At 40.2% G+C, this 17,746-nt stretch overlaps 1 long non-coding RNA gene across 1 annotated transcript in view; it reads right to left on the bottom strand.

Moving 5' to 3' along the window:
* LOC140323109 (uncharacterized) overlaps nucleotides 1-17,746 on the bottom strand; it is an 86,658-nt gene that overhangs the window by 50,092 nt on the left and 18,820 nt on the right. Inside the window, exon 2 of the long non-coding RNA XR_011919304.1 lies at nucleotides 6,532-6,625. This is a non-coding gene — a long non-coding RNA (uncharacterized lncRNA). The remainder of the gene's footprint in view (nucleotides 1-6,531; nucleotides 6,626-17,746) is intronic.

The raw sequence follows: 17,746 nt of genomic DNA, 5'->3' as shown, positions 1-17,746 counted from the left end.
GCATTGTGGTGTATGATGTTATCAGAAGAGTTTATATTCGTGTGGCTGGCACCCTGTAAGTGGCTTGTGCTTCACATGTAGCCTACATGGGGTATTTTTGTCAGTAAGTACCCAAGCATTGGCTTTCAGCACAGCTGCCTCATCCAGGTTTGTTCTTCTGTCTTGGCAGGAGATGTAGTTCCCTTATTTTGGGGGTATTTTTTGACACACAGGGCTCTCTCTTCATCTGAAGAGCATTGGAGATCAGTTGATGGGCCATCTAATTGTTAAGAGAAAGATTGGGTTTTTTTTTTTTTAAAGAAGTGTTAAGTTGAAAGCCTTAGGCTTCAACAGAACCCAATTGAGAATGGCTGCTTCATATGATGATAATGTTTTGGGGTTTAGCAGTAATGACCATAATTGTTCTATAGGCTTTCAGAAGTTCTATCCAATTATTGGACTTTTTCTATAGGTTTTTACTGATTTTTTTGCAACTTTCCTTTTCAGAGTTGGTCGTCTGTTGCTTGATGTTTGTATAGCCTGGTGCACCATACATGCAAGTTCATCTTCATCCATGTCCTGGGATGGCTCCTTTAAATGTCCACTAGTATCCAAAAGGTTGTTGCCCTTTCGCAGAGTGCAATCGATGACTAAAAGTTTGCTCTTCATTTTTTTATGTGAGAATCCCATTGTTTTTTCTACTTTCCAAAATCTACCTTGTTTACCTCCAGGTATTACTTACTGTCAGCTAGGTGAAGACAGAGAGAGAGGAAACTTTGCTCTTTCAGGCTTTGCTTGGCTTTTGCAAACCTCATTGCCTCCATCTGTACGCATCCTTGTGTCTTTGGGAGGCATAATTAGCTCCATCAGTGTTTTATGTGTCTTGATCTTTAGCTTGTTTCCTGGCTCTGTATGTGCTCCACGCACCCTAACCTAATTTTTGACCACAGACATAGATGACTCCAGGCCAATTTTCGGCTGGAAGTCCAGCTAGTGCACCTCTTTGTACTGATATTTGCATGACCTTGGCTGCACTTCTGCTCCTCCACACACACCAAAGGATTCATCCTCATTGAATCAATTGCCATAATGGTATACTTAGTATACAAGCAAAGTCTCAAATGTCATTGATCAGTGGTAGGACGATGTCTTTTGTAACCCAAGGTAAAAATGTCAAAGTGTGTCCCTCAGAAAACAGCAACATAGGATGGAGGTATTGTTGAAGCACCCAAGAAAGTTGCTTCTTCTAACAACCCTTCAGCCTCTGTCTTTATTATATACATTTTAGATATTAGTACTAGTCCAGACTATGAGCCTACAATAAAAGTTGATAGACTAATAGAATTTGGGACTTATAGGCCACAATACTGGTAGTCAGCTTGCTTACAATAGTGGATTGCAATCTGCCTAGCAATAAGCAACACCTGTCCATAAGGATTGAGTGCAATAGATAAAGTGACTCTTAGCAAGTCCGTGACCATCAGGCACTGGAACAGAGCTCACTGTCTTAGTGGTGGGAGCTTGCGATATAGGGACCAGTTGGAGTCTATAGCTAGATAGCCCAGTTGGTTTTTCCTCCATAGCACTATGTTGCAAATCTGTTGCCACCTATAGTACAGCATTTCAGGTGACTCCATCTGTGAACCGGAGTGGCACTACTGCCTTAGCATTGACCGGATATCAACAAGACATCCGCTGTTGGTCAGATTTGGGGCCAAGCTTGGGAATCAGGATAAATAGTGCAAACATTGACCTCCAGGCCTTCTGAATCCCTTGAATGGGGGAAAGTTTTAAGTTTTTAAGTTTCTCTACCTATGAATCTCAGTCATTAATTTCCCTGTTACTGACCCGCCACCTGACAAGATAACACGATTGGAAATGTTCTCTAGAGCGCCACTCCTGCCCCCTCCTCCAAAGATGTGGCTCCCTTTTTAACTCCATCCTGTCAATTAAAAGAGGGAAAAAGCGCACAGAACTAATTGGGCAAGTGTGTAATTTTAATTAGCTGTTTTGATAATTAAACTAATTAGTTCCCTTGTGTTTCCACAATATGTGGTGGACTGGTTTTGATATCACAGCTTCTGAGCTTCATTCCGTTTCTTAATTAGTCACTTTTGCATTCGAAAGCTTTATTAATGTCCTTAATTTGCAGTTGAAATGAGAAATCTGCTGTCAATAATTTGGATAATTGCCTACTGTTTGATTATAAAGTACAAAAAGTAGCAGCACACATTATATATGCAAATCCCGGGGGCCCTTGGTGGATGCGCAGCCTGCTCCATCTCATCGCAGCTTCTACCGTCTGCTGACCCTGTTAAGGAAAGGGATCGGCCTTATTAAGAATATGAAGAGACGTTTTCCCTTCGTCTTCTCCTCCTGTATTCCGGAGACTTCCATTGTTCCCCGGACTGCTTGCTTTGTACCTAATTAGTGTCCTTGGAATTAGATGAGCAGCTCGTACATACCTCTGGCTCTGGAGCCATGTTTGTGCACTGAATAATTGATTGTACTGCACTAATCAGATAGGGACATAATGAGCCAGTTTAATTAAATGGGGATGTAACCTGCCTGAACGCTGGGACAATATTTGCTCGTTTACTTACTTAAAGGCCAATGTTGCTGTTTTTAATAGCGAAAGGGAGAATACATGGGATGAAATTCTCTGGTCCCAAGGGGAAAATGAATAACAGCTGACATAATCACTAATCGTCATTATTTTACTTACAAGAAACAATACATTTGTATAATACCGGTAAGTGTCCTATCTTGTGACCAGAACATTGGTGGGGGGATTTTGTATACAAGAGGCCTGTATAAACTTAGTAAATCTTTTTTATTTCATTGCTATAACTCTAAAATAGTCCATAAACTCAGTCAGTCAGTCACACCAGTCTCTGCACAAAAGGAACTTACACTCAAATTCCATAAGAATATCCCTATTTAATGTACAGCGCTGCATAATATGTTGGCACTATATAAATGCTGTCTAATATTATTAATAATAATAATGATGTTCATTATTAGGTTTGATTCTACAAGAGCTAAATAAAGTTGATGCTAAAATGATGCTTTGCCCTCCTGTACTTGCAGGGTCTGTGTTAGGCAGGGACTGTGGTGTTAAGCATTGTTCCTATTACTGCTGTGCACTGCATGTTCTAAAATGCATCTCGGTTTCTTAGCACTATGTAATCGGCAGCCTATTTATTTGAATGAGGAAGCCAATATACCAAATGTACCACTTGCTGTTCTTTTAAAAGCACAGATCATAGTAATGCAAAGCAGAGTATTATTGTGTGTTCTACTGCAGTAGGCTGGTAAAGTGTACTTTAGGGCTATTAGGAATGAATAGGAAACTCAGCAAATCAACTCATCACGTGTGTTGTTGTATATTGCATTAAAACATTTGCTATCAAATAGAAACACAAAAACTAAAAACAACACACTAAGAGCCCTTTTTAAACCTGTGCTGTCAAACCATGCATCTTGCAGCTTTCAGTAACATAGCAAATTTTTTATATAAGGCTGATAGAGTTAAAATGTACCATGAGCAACAAGATTTGCACAAGTCACTTTTGGTATTCATGCCTCGATTTGCTACAGCCGCATGCAAAAAAGGGTTCCAACCTGTCTCATTTAAGGTTGGGACCACAATTGAGCCTGTGGCAGAATGCTGTGGCTCATCTCGGGTCTGAAATGGCCCTAATAGGAATTAAGTGTTAATAAGTGTGCTGCAGAGTAGTCATCACCATGATCACTGTGTTCTGCTGTCATTGGGAACTATTGTATTAGATTATTTGCACAACATATATTACAGCAAGTTTTGAGCAACACTGATTCTGGCGGTCTGCACATTATATAGCTCAGCACTATAACTACATTGCTTTCATCTGTCAGTGGGGCATGTTATTTCTTTACCACGTTACAACATGTCACTACTAACACTCACCGTGAATTGTACGTTTATATAACTCTAACGCACTCCACAGCGTCGTACTCCAAGTCATTCACATCAGTTTGTGTACCTGAAGAGCTTATACTCTTATGTCTCCACCATCCAATGGATCATTTTTCCTACCCATAGCTCTTACATTAAATTTTACAGTTGATCAATGAGGGCCATGCTTCTTTTATGAACATGTAAAATTACTCCCAGTAGACATAAGGTGAGGAAAACTGTTTAACCTCTAATAGATATCCCTGACTCTAGCAGTTAGGAAATGGTGTTTTGTGACTTGACCAGTGGCCGCTGACAGTGATGAATGGTTGAAAATCAGTTACCATGATATATGTTCATGTGAACGCATCTGCACATGTGTAGGAAGCACTAACAAGCATATAAAAAATATTGGTGTCACTATTTATGATGGTGATAAGTTGTCCTCAGGGACTGTAGAACAAGGCAGTGTGGAGAACGTTTGGTAAATTTATTGCTTTTTTAATGCCTATGGCCAGCAAATACACGTTTTTGTATTTTCTGTATTTCAGATGAAGCAGCAAAATGCATACTGGTAATAAATGCTTTAACAAAACTATTTTTAATCCTAGATCTCAAAACTAGAGTTTGGAAAAGTTAAAACACCTAGGACATGTTTGTTGTCTGTTGTTGGGATTTTCCTTTACTTTCTGTCCTGGAGATGTAACAGGAAATAAGAGGAAATATTCCTAAATAATGAAAATATTTTTCCCTACCTCTTACTCTGGTAATGACTCAAAATGTTTGGCTTTCTATAGATCTGGAGCTGTATGTGAATTGATAGGGAAAATGATATTAAAGGGGAACAGGTGTGGGAGCAGTGACACACCATTGATGTGTCCCGCAGTTCTGAGTGAATGACGAAAAGTTAAGCTTGCCAATGTTGGCTCTCTTCCACGATTGCTGCATCACATTCCTAATAATCTCTCTCCGCGCTCATAAAGACAGTTTTATGGCGTAACAGTATGTAGGACGCATTGTCAGCTCCACTTCATTTAAACTGCCGAGCCCAGCGGAGAGAAACAAAAATTTACTATCGGACAGACACGGCAGCTTTAACCCTTCTGGATGCATTGTATGTGCGATGAGACCACGATCTCCAGTCTACTTTAATGTAGCAATGTGTAGCAGTCCATTCATGAATTCTTTGTCATCGGTCATGTACTTAGGATTCTGATTATTGGTCACTGTCTTGTCTGCAGTCCAGTCCTAGCTTCTCCCATCTGCTGTGGCCATTATACACGGGGGTCCCAGCTTCTCCCATCTCCTGTGGCTATTACACAGGGCCCAGTTCCTCCCATTGACTGTGGACATTACACAGGGGTCCCAGCTACTCCTACCTCCCATGACCATTACACAGGGGTCCCAGCTACTCCTACCACCTATGGCCATTACATGGGAGTCCCAGTTTCTCCCATCTGCTGTGGCCATTATACACAGCCCAGTTCCTCCCATTGATCATAGACCTTACACAGGGGTCCCAGCTACTCCTACCTCCTATGGACATTACATAGGAGTCCCAGTTTTTCTCATCTGCTGTGGACATTACACAGAGCTCACTTCCTCCTATTGACTATAGACATTACACAGGGGTCCCAGATACTCCTACCTCATATGGCCAATACACAGGGTCCAGATCTTCTCATCTGTTGTGAACATTACACAGGGGTCCCAGCTAGTCCTGCCTACAATGGCCATGATACGGGTGATCCTAACTTCTCCCTTTTGCTGTGGTCAATAAACAGGGCCCAGTTCCTCCCATTGATTATAGACATTACACAGGGGTCCCAGCTACTCCTACCTCCAAGGGCCATTATTAGGTCCCAACTTCTCCCTTCTGCTGTGGTCATTACAAAGGGGCCAGTTCCTCCCACTGGTTGTGGCCATTATATGGGAGTCCCAGCTATTTCTATCCCCTTTTACCATTACAGGGGTTCCAGTTTCTCCCATCTGCTGTGGTCATTACACAGGGTCAGGTTCTTCCAACCTGCGTGGGCCATTACATGTAGGTCCAAGCTACTCCTTCCTCCTATGGTCATTACATGAGTGTCCCAGTTCCTTCCACTTTTTATGGGAGGAGCTGGGATACTATCTGGGATACGTTGTAATCCCAACTCCCCCCATAGGCTGTGGACATTACACAGTGCTCCCATATCTTCCCATTTGTTTTTGCTATTACACAGGGTTCCTACTCCAAATATCTGCTGTGGGCATTACATAAATATTAGGGGAGCTCATATATATGTCTTGTCAGAGCCTCACATTTAGAGGTGTAGAAAATTTTGTTGAATATAAAATAGCATTCGTGCAATTTGGAAATCTTGGCAGTCATGATTCCTGTATTGTATGATTCCCTCGGCTTGATTAATTTCACTGTATAGATTCACTAACGTGGTCCGCAAAGAACTTTTCTTGCCTTCACATCTGAACAAATCAAAGCCAAAGAGGAGAATTGTATGCCATCCATGTTTTATGATGGAAAATCCCAAACCCCATGCTTGGCTTTTCCTCTTCCCTTTTATGGCCAGATATTTCTAGGCTGCACAACAGAATATCGAGCTTAGAGATGAAATATTCACCACAATGACGATTCCCTTCTTTATTCTCTGTAATGTCTGAATGGAGCTCCGACATCAGCTTCTGGTGAGTGCAAAATGGAAGATTCGACTGGCCCTGCAGGAGTTAAATGTCACCATTATATGTGTCTGTCTGTCTGTCTATCTATTAATACAATAATAAAACAAAAAGTGGAAGAAGGGGAAGGAAGAAAGGAGGGGAAGAAATTATGGAAGAAAAAGGAAGGAAATTAAAGGAATGAAAAAAAAAGGAAGAAAGAGGAAAAGGTCAAAGGAAGGAAATGAAGGAAAAAAGAAAGAAAAAGGAGGAAGGAAGGGAGGAAGGAAGGAAGGAAGGAAGGAAGGAAGGAAGGAGGGAAGAAAGGAAGGAAGGAAGAAAGGAAGGAAAAGATGAGAAGAAGGGAAGAAATGCATGAAAGGAAGGGTACCCTGGATATTTGTCTGGGCCTTGGCATTGCATTCTTTCTTGGCATCCTGCTAAACACAGTTATTATCACCTGTAGGTTTAATGTTGGCAGGAAGGGGGGAGAGGGTGCTATTTAGGCTCGAACAGGGAATGGACAGAAATCTTTAGATCAGGTGCACAGTGCAGCTTTCATTGATGCTCAGCTACTGTACGGTGTCCTCTGTTTGTACATTTTATTGTAATGTGATTACAGGTTTTTACAATGTTGTCATGTCTAATCCCTAGGCCATTATCTGTCATTGGCAGGAGCCCTTAAAATATTAAGAAGGTCGTCGGTGGAGTACTTCACACAAGGGCTGAGTAGGAGAAGTCTTGGAACGGAGGATTTATTAGAACGTTTTCTGCGGATATACATAATATAAGAATGTCATAAAGGCACAGAATATAATTAGCCTCTACCCATGGTCTATGCAAGTCACACAGAGACGTTATTTTTCGGATTAAAACCAGCAGATTACCGGAGGTTTGCCACAAATTTGCAAGTAAAAAGCTTTTAAATGAACATGTGTATTCTAAGTGGAATATTATGAAAGTAAAATGAGGCGGCGGATGAGGCGGCCTCCCATCCTGCGCTTTATATTGTGAATGTTTAGTTCAGTGAAGCTGTTTCTATGTTTTGCACAGAAAATGATAATACTGAACAGACAGGAAAGAAGTTTTTCAATTTCTTGTATCCCCTGACATCTCCACGCTGGAATACCAATTGAATTGGATTAGAATAACATATGGTAAGCTGTGGAGGCAATCGGGCCGCGTCACAGATAAGATACACAAAGTTCGGAGTGATGGGAACTTGGTGGTCCAAGTCGGCTTGTTTATCAGCTCTGGCTATTTCATATTTATTATAAAATCACTGAAGACATTCTCTAGCTGTTGGGCTATGAGAGGCAACTATTTTACTGGCCCCACCATGCACAATTGTTCTTTTTTAGTCAGAGGAGTTTCTCAGAACAGTGGAGCTCACCTTTAGGATTGCACTTCCTTTGTAGTAATTTGTAAGGCCTGTCCTCCTATTTCTTACATCACCTTGCAGACAAAAAAATTAAATTTCCCAATAAAAGGGGAGGTTTCCCTCAAAAATTCCATCAGAATTCAATAATATTATCCTCTATCCTAATATTCCTTCTCTTCCTCAACTGTTATTATCATTCATCATCAAGGATCATCATCAAGCGTATATATATATATATATATATATATATATATATATATAATCGGCCATCATTATCAATTATCATCATCTCTCATTATCATCAATCTTTAATCACAGATTAAGACATTAGTAAAATGACGTGTGTTTTGGTTCATATATGGTTTTCTGGTTGTGTATTAGGCGTTGAAGAAATTTTGGTAGGCCATTAGTTTGCACAAAGAAACAGCCTCTTCCAGGGGCCGCCATTGTTTATTTTATGAAGAAAATCAGCTGTATGGTGGTGAGAGGGGTCGTTCCCAGTCAGATAGTTGTACTAGACCAGAGGTAGGCAAACTAGCGGCCTAGCCAGTATTCCAGTCCGGCTTGATGCCCCCCTAGGTATTTATTGTTAGATCCGGCCTAACTGAATTGTTGCGTTATTGCGAGTTCCCGCAATATCATTGATATCATCGAGTTACCACACAGTAACCCCAATTACTATGCCTAAAGAGCAGAAGCAACGCGCAGCTACTAGTCTCCGGAAGGTTGACCTCAAACGTTGTGTCTTCAACCCTGAATGGACTGATGAATTATTTTTTGTCCAACACGGCAACAAAGCCCTGTGTTTAGTGTGCAACGAAACCAAGAGCACTTTCAAGCAGTCAAATCTCAAGGGGCATTTCGATGCCAAGCACGCGCACACGTACAGAGACTACACCGCGGATGAGTGGAAGACTGAGGCTGCTCGCTTGCAGTCACTGTTGGAAAAAACCTTTCCTTGGACACCTTGTTTCTTCTGGCCTAGTGTGCTTCTTAACCTCCTGAAATGGCCTAGTAGTCCAAAAAGTTTGCTGACCCCTGTACTAGACCATCTATAGAACGATCCTGTCAGGAACCCTACTAACCTATAGATAACATATAGGCAGAATCATGGTCACCAATTTAACATAATCCTATGTCACAAGTACAAGACACCTTGTGTTGTGTGATCATGAGAATAATAAGCTACTAACCCATCATGGTGGCCAAATTTGTATCTTTCATAATCCTTTGTGTGGTCACTTAACTGTCCGACAGAAGGCTAAAGTTGCTTATCCATACTTGGCGCCAATCTTACAACTCCCACAATCCACTCCTATTGGAATTTCTGGAGCTATCAGTTGTGAGAATCTGGGAAGGTTCTGTATAGCAGTAATGCTTTCCTGCTTGGGACCTGTATAGGGATTTTGGGTGGTGAGCAGAACTGTCCACCCATGAGGAGGTCGCTGTATCCTCCAGATCTCTTTCTAACACAGCATATTACATTTTATTACATTTTCAGTCTGAAGCAAAAAAGGTTTCTGCGATGATCTAACAGGCCAATTAACCCTTGGTATTCTGGTGATCTGCCCAACTTTCTTATCTCTAGAGGAGTCAGTGAGCATTACAGTCCTGGGCCGCGTCCCGGAGGTCACCGTGACTTTGATTCCGCTGTCTTGGAATGAATTGCTTCACATCGGACAAGTCTCCTCCACCAGAAATGTCATTATACTTAGATTTTGTTAGACAACCAGCGCAAACATATTATTAACCTCCGGCGGCGTCATTACTAAGGGGTTAATGGGGATATTTTCGATACTTCCGTCTGGAAATGGGGAAGGCAGCCGAGCGTCTTTCTGACACCTCAGCACAGAGATGCGTATCATAAACAGATATGTAAAAGAAAAAGTCCTCCGTCTCAAATAAGGCAATTTATATGTAAATCGGCAATAAAGCAGAACTACTGCAATGCATAAAACATTCCATTATTGACATTTTCCGTTGTGAAATAGTTAAAACGCTTGATAATTCCCCCTTTATCTCTGGCAATATTTGCCTACCTGCCTGTTCTCCCCACTTCCTGGCTACATTAAGCCATCGACGGAGCAGATTAATATCTGGCGGCTGGCTCCTTTAACATTTGATTATTTAGTCAAGTAATTCTCTTATAGAAATATTGCAATAGCGGTACAGAGAGATATTAACTGAAGACGGAATATCACACATGCTGAAATTTCAGATTAAACTAGAATGCATTATTGATTGTGTGGTAATTTAGTTTGCTGCAAATAAGTGCCATTGGGTTATTCTTTAATATGAATGATAATGCAATATATGGAGGACGGGAATGAGGTTCCTGCGAGCTGATGATGTGCTCTGTTACTTTGTCAAACATTTTCAAATTGCTTCCTTTTGTGCAGCGGGATGAGGGAGGTATAGTGGGTTCTTTCCATTAGTTTACAATTGGAGATTTATTAGAATAGAAGTGAACCGTAAATTTGTTGAGGCCAGAGCGTTATTAGGCCGAAGACTCTCACAAGTCTGTGAAATGCTGAGTTTTGCACTTACAATGGATAGTGCCAATACCGTTGCTATGCTGCTAATAAATTGCAGTGAAAATATCTTATCGAAAGGCCGCGAGCCCCCAGCCGGCCGCCGTGCCTCCAATCTGTGCTTTCTTTACCTATTCAGATGCCACTCTGGGTTGCGTTTTGTCTGCTCTTTGGAAATGCGCAGCAGAGGAGAAAATGCTTGTGTATGACACAAACAGAGACATGTGACTATCCAAAAGCTGTTTAGAAGAGGATGTTCTATTCCCGCGCCCCTAGCTGAAGTGCTGGCCTTTGTCATCTGCAACTATTGACCATCTGAGCAGAGAGTCAAAGAGATAAATATTTCTGATCACTGACAGCTAGCAGGAACATGGCTCTGGTTTCCACTAAAGAATCTCTTGCTGGAGTGTTTCTCAACCAGGGTCCGTCAGAGGTTGCTAGGGGTTTCCTTGAACCATGAACAATTTGTACCTTTTAGGTCAGTTACCACTGACACCAATGATCTTTTTGGCTATCCATTCTTCCCACTAGTCAGCAATGTAAGAGGTATTCTTTCTATTATTCACCACACCATGTACTGTAAGATGTGGATAATAATAATTATAAAAGGAGTTCTAAAAAGATCTGAAAATTATTTTAAGGGTTCCTTCATGTTAAAAACGAAGGCCATATTGTTGTGTAGTCCCTCAAGTTCCCATAAGATCCGGGATCATGAATTCTTCTTCTCTACAGTACCCAACATCCTCTTGTGGTGGTCATATAAGGGGCATGTTAAGGGACAGAGCCACCAGAATTTGGTTATCAATCCAGGAGAAAAGAATGGTTTTAGGTTCTATTGCTTTAATACATATGGTTGTTTGTAGCAGATTGGGGTGGTCTGTGCACATATATTGTATAGAGACATCTGAGTGGAAATAAAAATTACTTGGAAGGCGTTTAGATAATGTTAAAATATTACATATAAAATAGTAACTAGCTGACACATTTGATCCCCACAACTTGTTTCTATAGATTTCTCTATATGTGGGTACATATGGAAAAGCGTATTAGTCTTTGATGCCAAATAAAGCTATGCTCAAGCTGATATCTGAAAACAGAAGCAGTTTTTTTCAATCCTTGTGAATAGGCTTATAGAGAGCACATATTCTGTACCTGCATAAGCCTTTCTATCTGCAGGTGGCCCACATCCAGAAACAGAACTACACCAACTATAGGACCTCCTGAAACTGAATTTGACTTAGGCTGGGTTCTTAGGGGCTACTAGTGGGTCATGGCTCCCACCACAATCTCTATATAAATTAGCCTAGGTCCAATAGAAGGGCCCATCCAAAACATGATTGTGTTTACAATATTTACAGATTGCCTTTTCTTCTAATATTTGGGTTTAGGCCCTTGTAGGCACAAAAATCCACTGCAGCATTCTCCTACCCATTAATGAGTGTTTCTCTGAAAACAATATTCCAGGAGTATAAATATTATGGTAAAATTTTAATCAACAAGTTGCCACTTTTCTTTGCATCTAGGGGGTCAGAATATTTCCATAGGGTGACACATACGGAGAATTCCACAGATTGATCAGGTAACATAGACATCCTGCAGAGAGACTCTGCAGCTACATCTGTATGCAGTTGGAAACTGCATTCTTCCGTCCGAATCAAGGAGCTCCATTTCCTGACACTTCCCATCTAATCTGACCACCTTCAGCGCAACTTTCCCACTGATCAAAAATAACAGCGGAGTGTTTATTAAAGTCAGCAAAGCAATGATTTGAAAATTGTAGAGGGCCAGAGATCCAGATTACAAAGCGCAGAGAAAATTCATCTCTTCCGGGAGGGGGAAGATTGTGTTTTTCTACAATGTCATTTTATCAGATCTTTTGACTTTAAGATGCATTTTTTTTTCTAATTTTATTGCTGAAGCTGACGGAAGAAAATGAAGAAATCAAAAGCCAAAAAAAAAGCAGTATGGTAAGTAGAGGAGCAGAACCCCAGAAGGCAAAAGTGGACAGAAAGCAGAGATTGTACTCCAGCTAGATTTTAAATCACATTTATAATACAGCTATGGTTTAATATATATATATATATATATATATATATATATATATAATGCAGTTAGTATAAATATCCAAATCTGTGGTGTAAACTACACAATTGCAGACTGGGTAACATATAAAGCGTGAGATTCTATACATCTCTAAATTAATTAAAATATTGTTATTTAAAGGTGTGGCAAAATATTGTTCTTTGGTATTAAAGTGGCAAGCAAAGGTGGGTTAAAATATAGCATTGTAATCCTAAAATAAACTGCTCTGATATAGTTTCCCACTCACACACACTGTGCCAAACTGTGGCAACACACTGAAAAATGTTGCAATACACAGGAAACAGAAGGGCAATTGTAACAGTAAGTCTGGGATAAACAACCAATTAAGACAATGAGTGGGCATTAAATGGGCATTGAAATCCAGGTTTAATCATTATAGCCCAGGGCTCCAATTTCTATGCTTTGGCTACACAAGCTTTCTCGGTAGCTCAGAAATACCCCCCAAACCCTCCCCTCCAAGATCTCCTCTCCTCCGCAGGGTCTGCGCTTTTCCTGGCTGACATCACTACTCCAGTCTGCCACTCAGCAGGTGGGAACTCCTGGCAGCCCAGGGACCTAATATTCATGCCAGTGAGCCATATTTCCAAAGTGTTTCCAATGTTGCATATAATAAAGGAAATCACAAAAAATACTGTAAATTATTTATTTTTGTTTTATTTACTATTTTACCCATCCCAAATGTTAGCGGAATATCTACGACAATTTTCACACTAATAATATCTCAGTCTGATGGACTCTATTTATAACTAGATGTTCAAAAAAATATTAAGAAAGAACAAAACAACAGTTATAAATGTTAAAAATATTATATGATTAAGCTGGATTTCTTTCTGCTCAATATGAGTTGTTTCTATTTGAAAAATATTATTAATTACTGGTGTGATTAGCTGAAACATTTTGTCTATTTGTTATGTGTACATCTGCAGCTCGGCAAATGGATTTTCTTGGTTTTGAAATAATTAGTTTGTTGGAGGCACATTGACCAGAGAACCCTCTCACAGGCTCGTCTGCCCTTCACTTTCCTCTTATCTGTTAATTGAAGAAAATTGAATGTCGTGATTCACACAGGACTAGAATCGTACTGAGAACATGACACCACAGGAGGGGCTCACTCCTGTGCCCTCCCACTGCAACCTTCTAATAATAATGTCTTAGGGGACATTAGAGTGTAAGCTCCTCTGTAATAAAGACTGGTGTAAATGGCTCTGCGTACAACACTGTGGAACATGTCTGACCTCCCTATTTAATGTACAGCTCTGCGTAATATGTTGGCGCTACATAAATCCTGTTTATTAATAATAATAACTTTAATAATAATATATAAAGGTATAATATCCATAGTGTTTGACTGGGAGACATTAGAGCAAATCTTCCAGTTTTGGAAAGAGGAACACAATGCACTACATTGGCTAAAAGTCAATAAAAATTGGGTGCTGCTAAATGTATCAAAAAATTTGTTGGGCATTTCTGCCTAGACACAAGTTTATGTATTGATGTTGATATAGAAGTTGTGGGTTTACGATAAGTATTGCAGAACTATGCAATGTTATATTCATGAGTCCCCACTCCGTCACGGGCACCACCATCTTTTTCCTTCTTCTCTTCTTTGTCGCAATCTTCAACCATCTGGATTGCCCCAGCTGGGATGACGTCACTTCTGTGCAGGCCCACAGGTGTTTTGTGCAGTATCAGCAACCGCAGGGGAAGCCAAGATGTACCAGGTATCCCAGGAAGCAATGCTGTACATATGCAACCCAGCAATTTTGACAGCTGAAATCAATGATCAGGCAGGTAAGAATAGTTATTGCAGAGGGGACATCGCCTGTCATTTTCTGCAATAAAGCCCTGTCTGATAACGAATTTGTAAAGTGGAACTTCTGCTTTGAAGAAGTAAAACTTTTTTATGTTGTAGAGAATGATGAGAAATAATAAAGAGTACCTTAAAAATCTACCATTTGTTTTTAATTAATATCAGAGCTCTCACTGTGCCAAGGAACCCTTGTATTGTAGCCTCATAGCTTTATATCTGCATGGTGAGGTCATCTAAGCCACCTTTGTTAGTTTCATCAGATTTGGAGTCAGATTTGGTGATGTTACTACTGTGCTGATCATTGTTCTCCTTGCAAAAGAGAAAAGCCGTATCTGAAGCCCTACAGTGCAAGTATCTCCCTTCTTCTCTTTTTTCCATTTTACAGGTCAGCACTTCCTCCATCTCCATCATTAAATTCAGTATCTCACCCATCATCGGATCACCATAGATAAGGAAAGCAGTTCTTACATGAAGAAGCAAAATCATGCTTCTCCAAAATGACCGTGGATTAAAAAAAAAAGGAAAGGGAAGCCAGAAAGTAGGAAAAGATCAGCTGCAGGCAGACTAAAGATAATAAACTAATAGGAAAATTCCAATTTTTCTATTTCCAATAGGTAATGTTGGTGCGGTGCATGAATTGTCTAAGTGCTGGAATTCACCACTAACTGCTTAGTGAGGGCTTGGGGAAGGCAATCCATAAAAGTGTATCGCGTCATAAAGACCAACAGGAAATTCAGAGTTTCAATATTTTTTTTCACTGCAACCTTCACAAACCAATTTGCCAGGCATGAAACATGAAAATTTGTAGAAATTTGAATTTCCCTCATCTCTTATCAGCAGAAAATGAGAAAAGGAATTTAATAGTTTCTGGTATTTTTTCTTTCCTGTCTTTCCCACATCAGTATTTGCTGCCTTCAGGGTCCAGAGAGACTGGCAGCAGAGAGAAAACCAGAATGAACCATCTTAGTCTTGGATGAGCCCTAAAAAGATTTCTTTTATAAATCATTTTCAGTTATCTATCGATTCCCCCGACCCCTCCACAAGAAGATAAGGATAAATTTTACATTGAATTTCAGCCCTCTGCTATGACTCTGGGAAAGGCTCTTCTGCTAGATGGTAGATGGCAGTTTGAGCTCAGGTACAGATATAGAAAAAGTCCATTACTGGTTCAGCTACTAACAGGTCTGTAATTGCCCACAGACCCAAAATAAATTACTGTATAGCCAATGAAGAAAAGGTCAGTCTAAAATTATACTGGATGTTGTGGGGATCACGTGTTTGCATTGTTAAAGTCAAACTCCAACTATGACTTAAACAAACCACATTTAGAACCTTCCCATAATCCTCCAAGATGACTTCCAGTTCTACCTGTGGCCCACTTTTACAAGAACCTTTTTTATATGCCACCTTCTGTACAAAACTAAAATGTGTTACATTAAAAGAAACAAGCAGCAATACAGATCAGAGGGTGCTATAGAATCTTCCATTCAGGTAGAGTATGTAACAGGAAAATAAGATTGGGAAATTTCTGTTGTAATGTTGTGCCATATTTAAAAGTCCTGGTCCAGGATATAGCAAACTGATCTCCAAATATCCTCAATGGGAAAGAAAAGTGCCAGTTACTGCAAGACTAAAGCATGCACAATCCTCCGCACCAGTCACCAAATGTCTCTTATAATAACATGTGATGGTCTACCACATACCGATGTATTAAAGTCCCACTCCAGCCAAAACATATTTTAAACATTTGCGCCACACACATTCAAATCTCAGTCAATCATGTAAACTCACTTCACACCTGGTCAGATTGTCACTCAATCTGAAACACTCACTTTAGAATCTCATTCTATCCCTAATACTCTCTTTTAACAAAAAGATATCACATTAGTCCAAACTCTGGCTTCACATACATGTATAAATGTTATTCTATCCCAAACACATCACTTTACCGTGAATACTCATTCCGCACACACACATGTTCAGATCCTTTTTTATATCAAACACTTGTTGAACAAACATAGAGTCAGAGTCCGTCAGAACGTTCATCCTGAATGTTCGCTGTGCACACACATAGTCAAAATTCACATGGAACTCACTTCATCCCGAATCCTAGCTCCGCACACACATAGAACTCATTTCATCCTGAACACTCACTTCACATAAACACATATGGTCAGATATTGCTTTATTCCGAACATTTGTTTTGTGCATACATTCCAATCCCACTCCATCCCAAACACTTGCACACAATCATATCTAACGTCTTCCGTAACTTTGTATACACAAATCATATCATCACTCCCCCCTAAACATTTTCTGTGCAGATAAGTGGTCAGATTCCATTCCACCTCAAAGACTTACTCCACACACGTGGCTAGATCTTTTTCCACCCCAAACACTCGCTCCACATGCCATCACACTAAAACCGCACAGTCACTTTGGCCCATCTCCTGAGGCTTTGTGAGCGGTAATTCCTCTTCATCTTTTCAAATAGCGCTAAGCAGCCTCAAAAGAATCCTCGTCTCAGACACAAAACGCCGTTTATTCTGATGAAAGAGATCTATAGAGGTGAGCGCTATCTGTAAACTTATTAAAATAGTTATTTTGAATGCATTGGAAGGTTTTCAGCATTACCCTCAAACAACGCGTACATTCACCGTATATATTCAAAGCAGATAAAATGCAGAATGTTCACATTTGTGAGACAATGCTTCCCCCGAACAGGACAAAATGAAATCTGCTCTTCCAGGCGTCTTTTTGAAGAAAATTGCATAAATAATACATTTGGGCCTTGTAATAGCAAACAAGCTCCATAGCCGGCATAGCAGCAGATATCAGTTTTTTGTTTAAGAAAGCTTTCATAAAGTGGAGACCATCATTCTCATTTATATTAAAAGGCTACTAATAGAAGTTGTGATTGGCTGCAGCGTGCGGCTGGAGAGCTCTTATCTAACACAACGGCTGTGAAACACAACTCTGCAAATTGCTTTTCCTCCTAATATATAACATTTACAATTTGTGTATTTCATGTTCAATTCACAGCATCTCAATTATTGAACAAGGCCTGTTAAGTCATCTCACCAGACAAATTACTTTATAAGGTCTTTGAAGGCTTGATGGTCTGCAATCACAACCCTTCTCCTAGGATTCCAGGTTCTCCCTGGGATGAGTCAGATATGGCGAATATCCGGTCATTCCCATCATTCGTGGCACATTTGTTTCTACAAAACGGGAGGAGCCATGAGAAGAATGGCATATGTATAGGGTCTTGTTAACTCAGACATGTTCTTCCAAAGTTCTGATGTGTAGTATGGCTCTGCCATGCACTGTGCTGCATTCAGGCATATGAATGTATC

The sequence above is a fragment of the Pyxicephalus adspersus genome, chromosome 2 (genome assembly GCF_032062135.1).
Source record: "Pyxicephalus adspersus chromosome 2, UCB_Pads_2.0, whole genome shotgun sequence".
Classification (NCBI taxonomy): Eukaryota; Metazoa; Chordata; class Amphibia; order Anura; family Pyxicephalidae; genus Pyxicephalus; species Pyxicephalus adspersus.
The sequence above is the reverse complement of the archived record's forward strand: the minus strand, read 5'-3'. Positions and strand labels throughout refer to the sequence as shown.